This window comes from Macaca fascicularis, chromosome 10 (genome assembly GCF_037993035.2).
Source record: "Macaca fascicularis isolate 582-1 chromosome 10, T2T-MFA8v1.1".
NCBI classification, from domain to species: Eukaryota; Metazoa; Chordata; class Mammalia; order Primates; family Cercopithecidae; genus Macaca; species Macaca fascicularis.
In genome coordinates this window covers 68511436-68527250 of record NC_088384.1, presented here as the reverse complement: position 1 = coordinate 68527250, position 15815 = coordinate 68511436, and the positions used below count along the sequence as shown (strand labels likewise).

General features: G+C 42.4%; 1 protein-coding gene across 2 annotated transcripts in view; it reads left to right on the top strand.

The window, feature by feature from the left end:
* The window catches only part of DTD1 (D-aminoacyl-tRNA deacylase 1), a 178545-nt gene extending 177790 nt beyond the window's left edge, over positions 1–755 (top strand). For both annotated transcript variants that reach the window (XM_005568245.4, XM_045362426.2), the window contains one exon: positions 210–755. The gene's annotated coding sequence lies outside the window, so the exon portion shown is untranslated. The remainder of the gene's footprint in view (positions 1–209) is intronic.
* The last annotated feature ends 15060 nt before the right edge of the window (positions 756–15815 follow it).

Below are 15815 nucleotides of genomic sequence, written 5' to 3'. Positions count from 1 at the left end.
CTGGAGACTCTTTGAGGAGAAGATATTGGGGTTTATACATGGCAACACGGCAGGTTTTACAGTGAAGTGATACACTGATGCTGGTGTTGCTGTATGAGCTTGAAAACATATCTTCAGCTACTTTGTTACTCTTACATGCTTATGCTAATAGAATCTGAAGGCAAATATTGGGATCCTTCTTAATAGCATGTCTTCTTTGGTCTTTTTAGTGTGTTATCATTGGGCAGAACTGGACCCTGAAAAATTCAAGATGCTAAGCACCTACACTACTTTAAGAATTTGGAACTGAAACATGAAGAGGAAGACAGAAATAAGAAGTTGGGAACCTGAATGGCTCTGCAAAAAACACCAAAGGACCGTTTTGTCATTTTCTGTTGTTGCTGTGTGGAATGAGGCAGTGGGCACTGCCGGTGGCTCGGGGGGTGGGTGCGCACGTGGTAGAAGGCATGCGCTTGTGCCCCCACAGAAAGGCTTTGTTGGTTTCTACCACATCTTGGCTTGCTTTTGGAACAGGCTGGCCTAGCGTCATTTGTCATCAAGTCCACTGTGGTATATTCTGCGTGTCCATGGCAGGGGTTCTCCAACACACTCACACTGTCCATGTTCTTTTTATTGCTGATTCATAAGCCAGGGCCCTTGTTGAAGTGTCAAGAGAGCAATCATCAGTGATAATGTATTGTGTGAGACCTTTGCATCTTGTAAATTTTCTCTTTTTTCTAAAGATAAATAATAATAAAATCCTAAATCTCAACAAACCACTTTATTATCAAACAGATTCTGCTATGTTTCTGCATAACGATGATGTCCATAGAAATGCAGTGTGTCTGACCTCTCTCTGTGCATATCTACACTTCTTTTCAAATAAGCCTCTTGCAAGAGGCCTTCTCTGACTGGCCCACACAGGCTCCTGAGGCCAGGTGGGAGCCTGTCCATCCAGTTTACAATTGACGACATCGTACTTGGAAATGAGACGTCAGGAAAAGGGAGTGTGGGTCAGAAGCGAGTCCAGTTTCAGAATGGCCACAGTGTTCTGAGACCAAGTGTGGAGCCACATCTGGTGTATCCACCTTTGGGAGGTGGAGAAAGGCATGGTGGGTGGTGCAGATACCATTTATCCAGTAGCTACGTGGTTGTCCATGTATCCAAGTCACCACACCCAGCACTCTGGGAAGCAAGAATCACATTCTGCCAAAGTAATTTCTCAGTTAAATTTCAGTCTACTGGTGGCACACTCAGAGTAGTCATTTTTTGACATGATTTAATAGCTTTATATATCTAATAATGCTCACATATATCCTCTCTGGAAAATATTTTTGTATCTAGAAGAGACATCCTTATTTGTGAGTTTTATAATGCTGAAACTCTGTCTTCCGTGACCTTTATAATAAGTTCTGAATCCATCTAGTCTGACCCAGTCATCTACTTCAAATGATAATATATCAGAAAATGTAGAAAACAGAAAAGCTCAAAACACATCTCTTGGAATATAGAGTTGGAAAAGGGTCTGCCAGATTGCTTTGTTCTAAACCATTTCAGATGGTCCAGTATAATTCACAATGGTTTAAACCTCTAGATTTGAAGTCATTACATCTCAGATGCAGACCCTGGCCAGCTCCCTAAACTGTATGGGCAGTGAGGTCCCAGAAGCTCTGCTGTTTGAGTTATCTAAGCAGGGTTTTACAGAGTGAATTCAAATTCACTTTAAAGCTACTTGAACCTACACACGTTGATAAACTCAGTTGTAGGGTTTGGCTTGCTGGATAGCTGTCATGTTTCCCCACCACAGCATTTTATTGCCACCAGTTAATGCTTATTGAACAGTTGCAGCCTGTCCTTGTAGTAAGGGGTAATGAGGATTGCATAGAGATACGACCTTTGTCATAAAGATCATGACATTTGGATGCTGGTGAAATGCTAAAGGCCTTTGTTGGTCCCAGCCCAGTTCCTGGCTCCCATTCTAAAGGGACAGAGACAAACCAGAGAGTGAGCACCATGTGGTCATGTTGCTGAAGGATCTGGGAAGGAAGAGCTGAAGGAGCTGGGGCTGTTTCATCTGGGAGGAGAACTCTAAATGTTTGAAAGATGTGGAAGAGAAGCTGGGTCAGGACAAAAAATAGGAGCAACGGGTGTAAGTTGCATTAACGTAGATTCTGGCATTCTAACAACATGATTCAAAAGTGGAAATTCCAAAGCAGAAGTTCTGAGCCTATGTGTGTGAGGGGGCATCTTTGATTAATGAAAACATCGCCCTCACAGTACGCAGGAACATGGTAAAAGAAAACGTTTACTACTTTTGTAAACATTTTGGATTGAAGAGAGCTTTTCCATCATCCTGAAAATCACTTTCAACTCCTGGGATCAGAGAACTAGCAGAGAATACACCAAAGTCTGGCCTAAGAGGGTCAGATCTAACCACAGGGCCAGGTTATAGAGAAAAATGAAAGCTCAAGAAGAAACCCCATAATATCTGCAGCTGCCTGAAAAAGGTGGTTAATTTCCACCCCCATCTACTCTCCTGAAGGTCCTTTCCTAGTTCCTTTGGAACCAATAACTAAAATTAGATTTTGGGTGGCGTTCTTGCGGAGAATAAATCTCTCAGTCTTTACGTCTCTCCCAACCTCTCTGCCTCCTGCTTTCTGCTTATTTATAAAGCATACTGTTTATTGTCCATTAAAACTCATTTGAATGAGGATGGGAGAGGAGAATCGTACCATGTATGGCTTTTCTGAGAAGTCTTAGCAGATCACAGACCCAGGACTTTAAACAGAGTGCTTGCCGATAACACTGCATAGCAGGACCCATTTAATCTTGCCTTTCGTGGTTTACTTTATAGGAGACCAAGCTCTTGTGGCTACACAAAACAGACCAAATAAAGGCATCTTTGGGGGCTGGACGTCCATAGCAGCACCTCATGGTTAGTGGTCCCAGGGAGGACATTTTCCCTACCAAGCAGTGTCCTGACTCAGATGGGTACCAGCTGACGTATATGTGGACAATTTGGCATTTCATTGATTTGATCATAAGGAACAAACAGTTCCACAAACACCCTGTTTCCTTTGATATGATATCATTTGAGTAACTCTAAAGCCAGAGAGGCAATATTTTCTGTCTCACGTTTGTCAGATTTTCTGCCGTTTTTCAGCCAGGCACTTTAAGAATTCTTAATTTGTTGTTCATTGTTGATTTGGGTCCTTTAAAAATAGAGTGAAAGAACCTCATCTCAGAAAACATGGAATAAATCAAGAGTAGAGCTCCCCACTGGCTGCCTGAGAAAGGAAGAGGGAAAGCCCTGTTTTGAGGGAAGTGTGTCTTCCGCAGCCGAGGTTTTCATTCTCTCCTAGGGTACAGACACCAACGTATTGAATTTTTAGAGGTTCTAGGAAACAAAACCTTAAATTCCCATTAGGAAAGTATCTATCAATGACAGTATTTTAGGTTCGTTAAATCTAAATTACTATGTTAGTTTTGATAATATGCTTAATATTTGTAGGGGCCTTAAAAATAACTCGTTTTTGAATGTTCCCTGAGGGTGGATGAGTTAGAGGCTCCATCACTGAGCAGGAAATACATTAGGGGTGGTCTGTGGAGGACGCCACAGCTGACAGTCCCCTGCAGCAGAGAGACGGGCTTGGACCCAGGCTGGGGTCTGAAACGGTGGCCTCCCAAGGGAGCAGAGTTCGGTAGGAAGAGTTGGCCAGGTGACAGTAGGGCAGAGAGGAGGGTGAAACAACCGGCGGAGCTGCCACAAGTTGTGAGAGGAGGGGCGTTTCGACATCTGCTCGCAGGTCGGTAGGACTGGACGTGGGGAGAGAGGGAGCACGTAGAGGAACAGGGACAGAAACAAGACCTCATAGGTGAGCAAGGCCTGGAGCACAGAGATCTTGTAAGTCATGATAATGCATTTAGACTCTATCATGCCCCACTTCTTGTCTTCTCCAGGCTGATTTGTTCTAGTTCTTCAGCAGTTTCTCATGTGATGTGAAGAGCGACCCTGGAGAACGGGATGCAGCTCTGTCAATGTGGTGTGACGAAGGCCCGCGATGGGGGCAGTGGTGGTGTGGTCTCGACAGGCCATGGGGTTGCACGACTTGGGGTCTGATCCTGGCCTTGCTGTTGACCTGCTGCATGGCCTCAGGACAGTTTATTCAATTATTCAGCCTTCTACGCTTCTGTTCCCTCATCTGTCAGAAGGAGGCAGGGCTTGCCACTTGGAGCATGGTCGTAAGGGCTAAAGGAAGAGGAGGCTCAAATTCAGCACAGTGTGAACAGTCCCCATTCCTGTGGCTGCATCATATCTCTGGCTCCCACTGAGCCTGCATCTGCAGGTCACTGAACCTCCAGGTTTATTCCATGTAACCACTGTCCTCCACCAGTGAAGAACCAAAAGAAGAACTGATCGTATGCCTGTTGGGCTGGGCCTGTGGTCTGGTCTATTGAAATATTTCCAGTTTCACTTTGGTGATTCTTCTCAGCTTTAAGTCATCCCTGGACATGCTTTCTCTGTCTCTTAAGTCTTGGCTAAACACAGTTCACAGGACAGAGCTGGCACTCCATTTGGAATCCTCTTTCAGATCAATAGGTGCATTACTTCAATTCCCATCCAACCTGCATTCCTCCTTCCCATGTTGCCCATTCTTGCTGAAATCAAGCCATGCTATTTTCACAGTATTTTGATGATTAATCCAATGATCCTGTCAAAAACTATTAGTACAGCACAATGCGTTATTTGTTAATTCATTCTGGCTTCCAATGATCACTGTGTTCTTTTCTACAGGCTCATGAGCCATCTGTTTAATCATCTCTTCTAGAATGATTTTAGGAGCCCACATCTAACTGGGCTGTCTGCAGTGTCTGGGATCCATCTTGTCGAAACTGGGATTTTTTCACATGTTCAGTTTTCTGTCCCCTCTCTTCAGAATTATTTATTTATTTATTTATTTATTTATATTTTTTTAGATGGAGTTTTGATCTTGTTGCCCAGGCTGGAGTGCAGTGGTGCGATTTCAGCTCACTGCAACCTCTGCCTCCCAACTTCAAGTAGTTCTCCTACCTCAGCCTCCCCAGTAGCTGGAATTACAGGCATGCGTCACCATGCCTGGCTAATTTTTTGTAGAAACAGGGTTTCTCCATGTTGGTCAGGCTGGTCTCGAACTTCCGACCCCAGGTGATCCACCCGCCTTGGCCTTCCAAAGTGCTGGGATTACAGGTGTGAGCCACTCGCCCGGCCTCTTCAGAATATTTTTAGAAGTTGTCAGTGGTAACTGTCCCATGTGCACATCTTCAAGTTCTCTCAGAGCTTTTGAAACCTCAGTTCATTCAGAGTCCCTCATAAGGCTATCTCCTCACCTACTGGGCTTCGAGTCCCCTATTATGATGTTTGTTTGAAACATTTGCTTACAAGAGTAGATAAAATAACTAACTGAATTTGAACCCATAACCATGGCCAGAAGCTAGTCTAAGACCTGTTCCTGTGTCAGCTCTTGTAATCCCCACACCTCTTTCATTATTCCCATTTTACAGTTGAGTAAGTTGAGATAGAGAAATGAAGTCACTGTCAGGAACTGTGAAGGGTCTGGAATCTTACTCTACTAACCAGTAGACAGTTAGTCTGCTGCAGTGTCCTGGGTGCTGGCAGGAGACAGGAGACGCTGGGTCAGGGTCAGGGCTGAGCTTTATTACAGCAACAGCAGGATCTAGTGTCAGCGTTTATGCCAGCTCCCTAACCTTAATTTCAACAGGTGACACCTTCACACACAGTGGGTTGTGCTACAGAAGAATTCCAAGTGTAGAGAATCCAAATCTTCTGTCTTTGCCCTGGGAGAGCCATTCTCTGTCTTCCAAGGCTGCTGACTATAGAAACATCCTTGGAAATAGAGTCCTAGAGCAGAGGTGGCCAATACCATGGCTCGCAAGCTATGAATAAACAACAGAGACCCACAGAGAATTGTCTCCCAAAAGGAACTTAACCAAAATCATTCCATTAGGAGGTGGTGGTGTCAGGATTCAAAGCCAGGCCACCGTGTCCCAGAGCCTGTCCTTATAGCCCTGCTCCCACCATGCTGCCCCCAGCACAACCCAGTGCAGGAAGGAGGTGCTGAGCAGTGGCGCCATGTCTAACTGGTCACCAGCACCTTCACACAATGGTTATTTTACTTGTGATTGTGCACTGGACATTGCATTCATTCGAATCCCTCCCCTTCTCCCCACTCCAGCCTGCCGAATCAGAAACTGAGGGTGCAGCCAAGAAATCTAGGTATTTACTCGTTTATCTTTATTTTTTGTGGGTGCATAGTAGATATATATATTTATGGGGTACATGAGATATTTTGATACAGGCATGCGATGCATAATAACCACATCGGGGTAAATGGAGTATTCACCACCTCCAGCATTTATCCTTTCTTTGTGTTACAAACAATCCAATTATACTCTTTTAGTTATTTTTAAATGCATACTAAATTATTATTGACTGTAGTCACGCTGATGTGCTATCAAATACTAAATCTTATTCATTCTCTCTAACTAACTTTTTTACCCATTAGCCATCCCCACTGCCCTCCCCACCATTACCTTTCCTAGCCTCTGGTAACCATCATTGTACTCTCTATCTCTCTATAAGTTCAATTGTTTTAATTTTTGTAGCTTCCGCAAATAAGTGAGAACATGCAATGTTTGTCTTCCTGTGCCTGGCTTATTTCACTTAACATAATGATGTCCAACTCCTTCCATGTTTTTGCAAATGGCAAGATCTCATTCTTTTGTATGGCTGAACAGCACTCCATTGTGTATAAGTACCACATATTCTTTGTCCGTTTACCTGTTGATAGACACAGGTTGCTTCTAAATCTTGGGTATTGTGAATAGTGCTTCAGTAAACATGGGAGTGCTAATATCTCTTAGATATACCAATTTCCTTCCTTTTGGGTATGTACTCAGCAGTGGGATTGCTAGGTCATGTGGTAGTTCTATTTTTAGTTTTTTGAGGAACCTCAAAACTGTTCTCTATACCGATTATACTGTCTACATTCCCATCAACAGAGTATGAAGGTCCTCTCTTCTCCACATCCTTGCCAGCATTTGTTATTGCCTTTCTTTTGGATAAAAACCATATTAACTGAGGTGAGATGATATTTCATTGTAGCTTTGATTTGCATATCTTGGATGATCAATGATGCTGAGATATGTTCCTTCTATACCCAGGTTTTTTTAGGGATGTTGAATTTTATCAAATGCTTTTTTTTTTTTTAGCATCAATTGAAATGATGCTGAAATGATCATATGAATTTTTTGTCCTTCATTCTATTTCTTTGATATATTACATTGATTGATTTGTGTATATTGAACCATCCTTGAATCCCTGGTCTAAATCCCACTTGTTCATGATGAATGATCTGTTTAATGTGTTGTTGAATTTGGTTTGCTAGTATTTGGTTGAGGATTTTCTGCATTAGTGTTCATCATGAATACTGGCCTGTTGTTTAATTTTTTTGATATGTCTTTGTCTGGTTTTGGTATCAGGGCAATACAGAATAATTTTGAATGTATTCCCTGCTCTATTTTTTGGAATAGTTTGAGTAGGATTGGTATTAGTTTTTTAAATGTTTGGTAAAATTCAGTAGTGAAGTCATTGGGTCCCAGGCTTTTCTTTGCTGGGATATTTTTTATTATGGCTTTTATTTCATTACTTGTTATTTATCTGTCCAGGTTTTGGATTTCTTTATGGTTCAATCTTGGTAGGTTGTATGTGTCTAGGAATTCATGCATTTCTTCCAGGTTTTCCAGTTTATTGATATATAGTTGCTCATAGTAGCCTCTAATAATCCTTTGAATTTCTGTGGTATCAGTTGCAATGTCTCCTTTTTCATCTCTGATTTTGTTTATTTGAGTCTTCTTTTTTCTTAGTTGGGTTAAGGGTTTGTTGATTTTGTTTATCTTTTCAAAAAATCAACTTTTCCTTTTGTTGATCTTTTGTATTTTTTTAATTTAAATTTCATTTATTTCTGCTCTGATCTTTATGATTTCTTTTCTTCTAATTTTTGATTTTGCTTACTCTTGCTTTTCTATTTCTTTAAGATTCATCATTAGGTTGTTTATTTGAAGTTTTTCTACTTTTTTGATGTAGATGCTTATTGCTATAAACTTTCCTGTTAGTACTGCTTTCACTGTATCCCATAGTTTTTGGCATGTTGTGTTTCCATCCTCATTTGTTTCAAGAAATTCTTAAATTTTCTGCTTAATTTCTTTTTTCTTTTTTTTTTTTTTTTAGACAGAGTCTTGCTCTGTTGCCCAGGCTGGAGTGCAGTGGTGCTATCTCCGCTCACTGCAAGCTCCGCCTCCCAGGTTCATGCCATTCTCCTGCCTCAGCCTCCTGAGTAGCTGGGACTACAGGTGCCCACCACCACACTCAGCTAATTTTTTGTATTTTTAGTAGAGACAGGGTTTCACTGTGTTAGCCAGGATGGTCTCGATCTCCTGACCTAGTGATCTGCCTGCCTCAGCCTCCCAAAGTGCTGGGATTACAGGCGTGAGCCACTGTGCCTGGCCAAATTTTCTGCTTAATTTCTTTGTTGACCCACTGGTCACTGAGGAGCACATTGTTTAATTTCCATGTGTTTATATGATTTCCAAAATTACTGTTGTTATTGATTTTTAGTTTTATTACATTGTGGCCAGAGAAGATATTTGATATAATTTCAATTTTTTTAATGTTTTAATACTTGTTTTGTGGTCTAACATATGGTTTATCCTTGAGAATGATCCATGTGCTAAGGAAGAAAATGTGTATTCTGCAGCCATTGGATGAAATGTTCTGTAAATATCTATTAGGTCCATTTGGTCTGTAGTGCAGATTAAGTTCAATTTAACTTTGCTGATTTTCTGTGTGAGTGATCTGTCCAATACTGAGAGTGGGGTGTTGAAGTCTTCAGCTATTAATGCATTGGGATCTGTCTCTCTCTTTAGCTCTAATAATATTTGCTTTATATATCTGGGTGCTTCAGTGTTGGGTGCATATATATTTAGAATTGTTATGTTCTTTTGCTGAATTGACCTCTTTATAAATATATAATAATGTTCTTTGTCTTTTTTTATAGTTTTGGTCTTGAAATCTATTTTGTCTCACATGAGAACAGCTACTCCTGCTCTTTTTTAGTTTTCATCGGCATGGAATACATTTTTCCATCCCTTTATTTTTAGTCTATGTGTGTCTTTATAGCTGAAGTGTGTTTCTTGTAGGCAACAGATTGTTGGGTCTTGTTTTTTAATCCATTCAGCTACTCTATGTCTTTTTATTGGGTAATTTAGTTCATTTACATTAAATGTTATTATTGATAAGTAAGGACTTACTTATTCCATTTTGCTATTTGTTTTTCTGATTGTTTTATGGTCTTCTCTTTCTTCTTTTTTTTTTTTTTTTTTTTTTTTTTTGAGACGGAGTCTTGCTCTGTCGCCCAGGCTGGAGTGCAGTGGCGCAATCTCGGCTCACTGCAAGCTCCGCCTCCCGGTTCACGCCATTCTCCTGCCTCAGCCTCCCGAGTAGCTGGGACTACAGGCGCCCACAACCGCGCCCGGCTAATTTTTTGTATTTTTAGTAGAGACGGGGTTTCACCATGGTCTCGATCTCCTGACCTTGTGATCCGCCCGCCTCGGCCTCCCAAAGTGCTGGGATTACAGGCGTGAGCCACCGCGCCCGGCCCTCTTTCTTCTTTCCTTCTTTCCAGTCGTCCTTTTAGTGAAGGTGATTTTCTCAGGTGATGTTTTAATTTCTTGATTTTTATTTTTTTGTGTATCTATTGTATGTTTTTTTGATTTGAGGTTACCATGAGTCTTACAAATAATATCTTATAACCCATTATTTTAGACTGATGACAACTTAACACTGATTGCATAAAGCAAACAAGCAAAGAGAAAACTAATAAAATCTCTACACTTTAACTTCGTCCCCTCACTTTTTAACTTTTTGTTGTTTCTATTTATATCTTATTATACTGTTTACGTCTTGAAAAGTTATTATTTTTGATAGGACCCTTTTTAGTCTTTCTATTCAAGATATGGAAGTAGTTTATATACCACAATTACAATATTATAATATTCTGTGCTTTTGTGTACTTAGTATTACCAGGGAGTTTTTTTGTTGGTTTGTTTTGTTTTGTTTTGTTTTGCCTTTAGATGAGTTCTTATTGGCCATTAATGTTTTTTCTTTCAGATTGAAAAACTCCCTTTAGCATTTTTTGTAGGACATGTCTGGTGTTGATGAAATCCCTCAGCTTTTTCTTTTCTTTTTTTTTTTTTTTTTTTTTTGGTCTGGGAAAGTCTTTATTTTTTCTCTATGTTTGAAGGATATCTTAACTGGATATACTATTCTAGAATGAAAGCTTTTTTTTCAGCCCTTTAAATATGTCATGCCACTCTCCTGGCCTGTAAGGTTTCCACTGAGAAGTCTGCTACCAGATGTATTGGAGCTTTTCTGTATATTATTTGTTTCTTTTCTCTTGCTGCTTTTAGGATTCTTTCTTTATCCTTAACCTTTGGAAGTCTGATTATTAAATGTCTTGGGGTAGTCTTATTTGGGTTAAACTGACTTGGAGTTCTATAACCTTCTTGTACTTGAATACTAGCATCTTTCTCTAGGTTTGGGAAGTTCTCTGTTATTATCCCTTTGAATAAACATTCTACCCCAATCTCTCTCTCTACTTCCTTTCTAAGGTCAATAACTCTTAGATTTGCCCTTTTGAGACTATTTTCTAGATTTTGTAGGCATGCTTCATTTAAAAAAATTCTTTCTGCTTGTCTTCTCTGTGTATTTTCAAATAGCCTGTCTTCAAGCTCACTAATTCTTTCTTCTGCTTGATCAATTCTGCTGTTTATAGACTCTGGGCTGGGCCTGGCAGCTCCTGCCTGTAATCCTAGCATTTTGGGAGGCTGGGGCAGGTGGTTTGCTTGAGGCCAGGAGTTTGAGACCAGCCTGGGCAACAAGGGAAAACCCTGCCTCTATAAAACAAACAAACAACGACAAAAAAAATTAGCCCACTGTGGTGCACACCTGTAGTCCCAGCTACTCAGGAGGCTGAGTGGGGAGGATCACTTGAGCCCAGGAGGTCAAGGCTGCAGTAAGCCATGATTGCACCACTGCAATCATGGGTGACAGAGCGAGACCCTGTCTCAAAAGAGAGATAGAGAGAGCCTGGGTGACAGAGCAAGACCCTGTCTCAAAAAAGAGAGAAAGAGACAGGGAGAAGGGGAGAGAGAGAGGGAGGGAGGGAGAGACCGAAAGAGAAAGTGGCTTTGATGCATTCTTCAGTATGTCAATTGCATTTTTCAGCTCCGGAATTTCTGCTTAATTCTTTTAATTATTTCAATTTCTTTGTTCAATGTATCTGATGGGATTCTGAATTCCTCTTCCATGTTATCTTGGATTTCACTGAGCTTCATCAGAACAGCTGTTTGAATTCTCTGAAAGGTCACATATCTCTGTATCTCCAGGATTAATTGTTGGTGTCTTATTTATTTCATTTGGTGAGGTCATGTTTTCCTGGATGGTCTTGATGCTTGTGGATGTTTGTTGGTGGCTAGGCATTAAAGAGTTAGGTATTGATGACAGTTTTTGTGGTCTGGGCTTGCTTTTACCCTTTCTTCCTGAGAAGGCTTTCCAAGTATTCAAAGGGGCTTAGGTGTTGTGATTTAAGTCTTTGGTCACTGCAACCATATCTGCTTTAGGGGCACCCTAAACTCAGTAATGCTGTGGCTCTTGCAGACTCATAGAGGTACTGCCTTGGTCATCTTGGGTAAGATCCAGAATTCTTTGGATTATCAGGCAGAGACTTCTGTTCTTTTCTTTTACTTTCCCCTAAACAAATGAAGTCTCTCCCCTTGTGCTGAGCTGCCTGGAGCTGGGAGTGGGATGACACAAGGACCGCCATGATCACCACAACAGAGTCACAGCCAAAGCCAGCACAGCACTGGGTCTTGCCAAGGCCTGCAGTAACCACTGCCTGGTTACTACCGACGTTCACTTAGGGCCCAAGGGCTGCACAATCAGCAGGTGGCAAATCCAGCCAGGCATGTGTCTCTTAGTTCAGAGCAATGAGTTCCCCAAGCCTGGGAGCCGCCCAGAGATGCTGTCTGGGAGCCGGGGCCTGGAGTGGGGAACCTTAGGAATCTACCTGGTGCTCTGTTCTTCTGTGGCTGAGCTGGCACCAAAGCCCCAAGATAAAGTCCTTCCCACCTTTCTCTTTTCTTTCCTCAAGCAGAGGAGTCTCTTCTTATGGCCATCACTACCACAGCCCATGGTAAATAGTGCCTGGCTATTGCTGATGTTCACTCAAGGCCCAAGGGCTCTCCAGTCAGCATGTGGTGAATGCTGCCAGTCCTGAGACTCTCCCTTCAGGGCAGTGGGCTCCCCTCTGGCCCAGGGCAGGTCCAGAAATTCTGTCTAGGAGCAAAGGCCTGGAATCAGCAGCCCCAGGAACCTGCTTGGTTCTCTACTCCATTGTGGTGGAGCTGCAGGACAAACTCCCCTTTGCTCTTCCCTCCTTTTCTAAGCTGAAATAGACTTTGCTCATAGCTGCCACAGTCAGCAGCATGCTGATTTACACCCGAAGCCAGTATGGCTCTGAGTCTCACCCAAGGCCTGTGGTGAGTACTGCCTGGCTACCACTGCCAATGATTCAGGGTCCAAGGGCTCTTTAGTCAGCAGGTCATAAATCCTGTCAGGATTGGGTCCTTCCCTTGAAGGCCTTTAAGGCCTGGGCTGTGTCTAGAAACGTCATCTGGGAGCTAGGGCCTAGAATGCCTATTGCCCTGTCTACCGTGGCTGAGCTGGTGTCCAAGTTGCAAGACAAAGTCCTCCTCACTCTCCCCTCTCCTCTCCTTAAGCAGAGAGAAGGAATCTCTCTTGGAGTTATCAGCTTCTCTGCCTGGGGTTGAGGGAGGACATGCAAATACTCCCTTAGCTGTTGCCTCCCTAAGTCATGTGCACACCAAGTCCACTGACTCCAAGCCCAGCACAGCATCAAGACTTGCCCAGGAATTGCAGTCCTTGTGGCTTAGACTGCCTTTCAAGTTTATTTAGAACCCAGAGCACTTTAGCCCACAGCAGTGAGGCTTGCTGGAACTCAGGTTTCAACCGCTGGGATGAGCGATTCTCCTCTGACTAGGGCTGGTCTAAAAGCTCTCTCCATAAATGTTAGCTGATTTCTGCCCAGTGTTGCTTTGCACTGTGACAGGGCACCACTGAGTTTCAATGCAAAGTGCCATAATCACTGCGCTGTCCCTCCTCTTAGTGCACAGATGCTCTCTCTGCACCATGTGGCTATTGCCAGGAGATAGGGGAGGGTTGATAAAAGCAACTCAAGACTGTCTTTCCTACCCTCTTCAGTGCCTCTTTCCTTCATATGATGTTTAAACCAGGTATTGTGATCATTTACCTGATTTTTGCTTTTTATGAAGGTGTCTTTTTGTGTTGATAGTTGTTCAATTTGGTGTTCCTCTGTTGTGTGTGTAAAAAGTAAAGTAGAGCTTCCTCTTCAAAGACTTTCCTCCCCATTTAACTAGGAATAAATAGTAACTTCTCTTAGAAGCAAAATTTATTCAAAGACCTGTGCTAATGTTTTTAAATATCTGCTCGCCAAAAAATGACTTCTTTTAGAAGGACAAACAAAGCAATTAAGTCAAAACATATTAAACAAGTTTGAAGAGGAATTATGAAATAAACAGAGGGGGAAATTGTAAAAAGTAAAATAGAGGGTCCTCTTCAAAGACTTTCCTCCCCATTTCATTAGGAGTAAATGGTAACTTCTCTTAGAAGCAAAATTCATTCAAAGACCTGTGCTAACATTCTTAAACATCTGCTAGCCGTGATAAAGAAATCAATGTACTTTATGTTTTTAGCTCCCACAATTTAGCCTAAATATTTGCCCTGGCATGCTTACACTGGCCCAAGCAAACATTAGGTCATAGTCTGTTCCTCTTCCTTATCTGAAGGTGTTTTTACCTTTCTCAGCATTCCACAAATTACTCCCTCCTTCCTTTATTCTCCTCTGGCTTTGCCTTTTTAAAAAAGTTCTAAGTTGCTAGCCAATTGGGACAAATACAGAATGTGAGGTCCCGTTCCAGCCAATGGAAACCAGACACGGAAGTAGGGTGGACACTTTAAGTTATAAATAACCCTGTCTCCTTTTTCCGGTGTACTCTTGTGGCAAAACTGCTGGTGAGTGTACCCTTTCTGCAGAAAGCAAAAATGGCCTTGATGAGTAAATTAAATTTATGTTCAAGTGCAATTTTGTTACGGCACTGGGGAACAAGCATTTCAAACAGGTGGGGGAACGATCGCTGGAGACTTCTATTTAGCCATCTTGTTCTGCACCCCCCCTTCCAGAAATCTCGGTTTTAACAAGCCTCCAGCTAATAGTAATGTGCCTAAATTTTGAGAGCCACTGCTTTAGTCTATTCCGAACAGGAGAGTGGCAAGCATCACATGTCTGAGTCTACCAGAGGTCTCAATCTAAGCTGCATATTACAGTCACCTGGGGAAGTTTTGAAAATCCTGGTGCCCAGGCTGCACCCAAAACCAGTGAGATTTCTTAGATGTCTCTGATGAGCAGCTGAGGCTGAGAACCAGAGGTGGACTAGCTTTTACATTGTGCCTTCCACCTTACAAAACTCTTCGATCATGCCCTTCTTCCTTAAAACCATAAGGATAATGCACATGGCAATGGTATCTTGCATTTGAAAATGCTCTAGCAGTTGTTACTTTTTTTCTGGAACAGATATGTGCCAGAGAAGATTCTTCACCACTGCACAGATGAGGCCACCTAGAAGGCAACTGACTTGCTCAAGATCAAAGAAAGTGACTGGGCCATGGCTCAAAACTAAGAATCCTGGGGCTCACTAATTTGTTTGTTCATTCATTCATTTATTCAACAGTCTATGTTGGTTACTGTGCTAGTTTCTGGACACATAAGGACAAATGTCACCGAGCCCTGACCAAAGGATTTATAGTCGGCTGAGAAGATGGACGGACAGACAGACATGCAGCCACAACAATGTGGAGAGTACTTCAGGTGGCAACAAGGTCTCCTGAGGTGATCCAGCAAGAATTTCCAAGCTTTTGGTAGAAGGGATAGCTGAGGAGAGTTTCCAGGGAAGCTTGGTTGGTGGTCTGGGACATGTAGGAGATGTCCAGGCAACAGCAGACAGCTTATATCAAGGTGTACCTAGAGAACAAACCTGGAGAAGCAGAGTATCCTGAGAATCTCAAGGAAGGCCTAGTACGCAGACATAATGCCCCATTTAAGACCTTGCAAGCCTTTTTCATCTTAGTCTTATTGTCCGTTAACAGGTTATTCAGTTACAGTGGAGCAGTATCTGAGGGCAATGCCAGCACTCCAGGCCCTGCACCATTTTTGGTGGTGTTCCAGAGAAAATGGGCTTTGGTCTAAGGGTCTTGTCTTCCTTTTCTGGGCCAAGTACAGGGATAGGTTTTGCCTTCTCTGTGGTATAATAAATGGGGTGGAACTCAAGGAAATGGTCAGTGGGGGTTGCTTGGTGCATGAAGTGGGAAACTTTATGCCCCAGAGCTCAGCATTACCAGAACCAGGTCTGGCTTCCATCCTGTGCAAGTTACTAGAGGCCTGACCCTTTCAAATCATTTGACCTCTGCATCTCTCATATTTGTACGGCAGCCCTGCCTCCCTCATTAGGTTGCTGTGAGGCTTCAAGACAATAATTCCTGTGAACAGGAACAGTGAGATACCAGCTGCTTCGCTGATGCTGTCACAGTGGAGGGAAGCAGGGGGCTGGAAGTGGACGACTGTGCT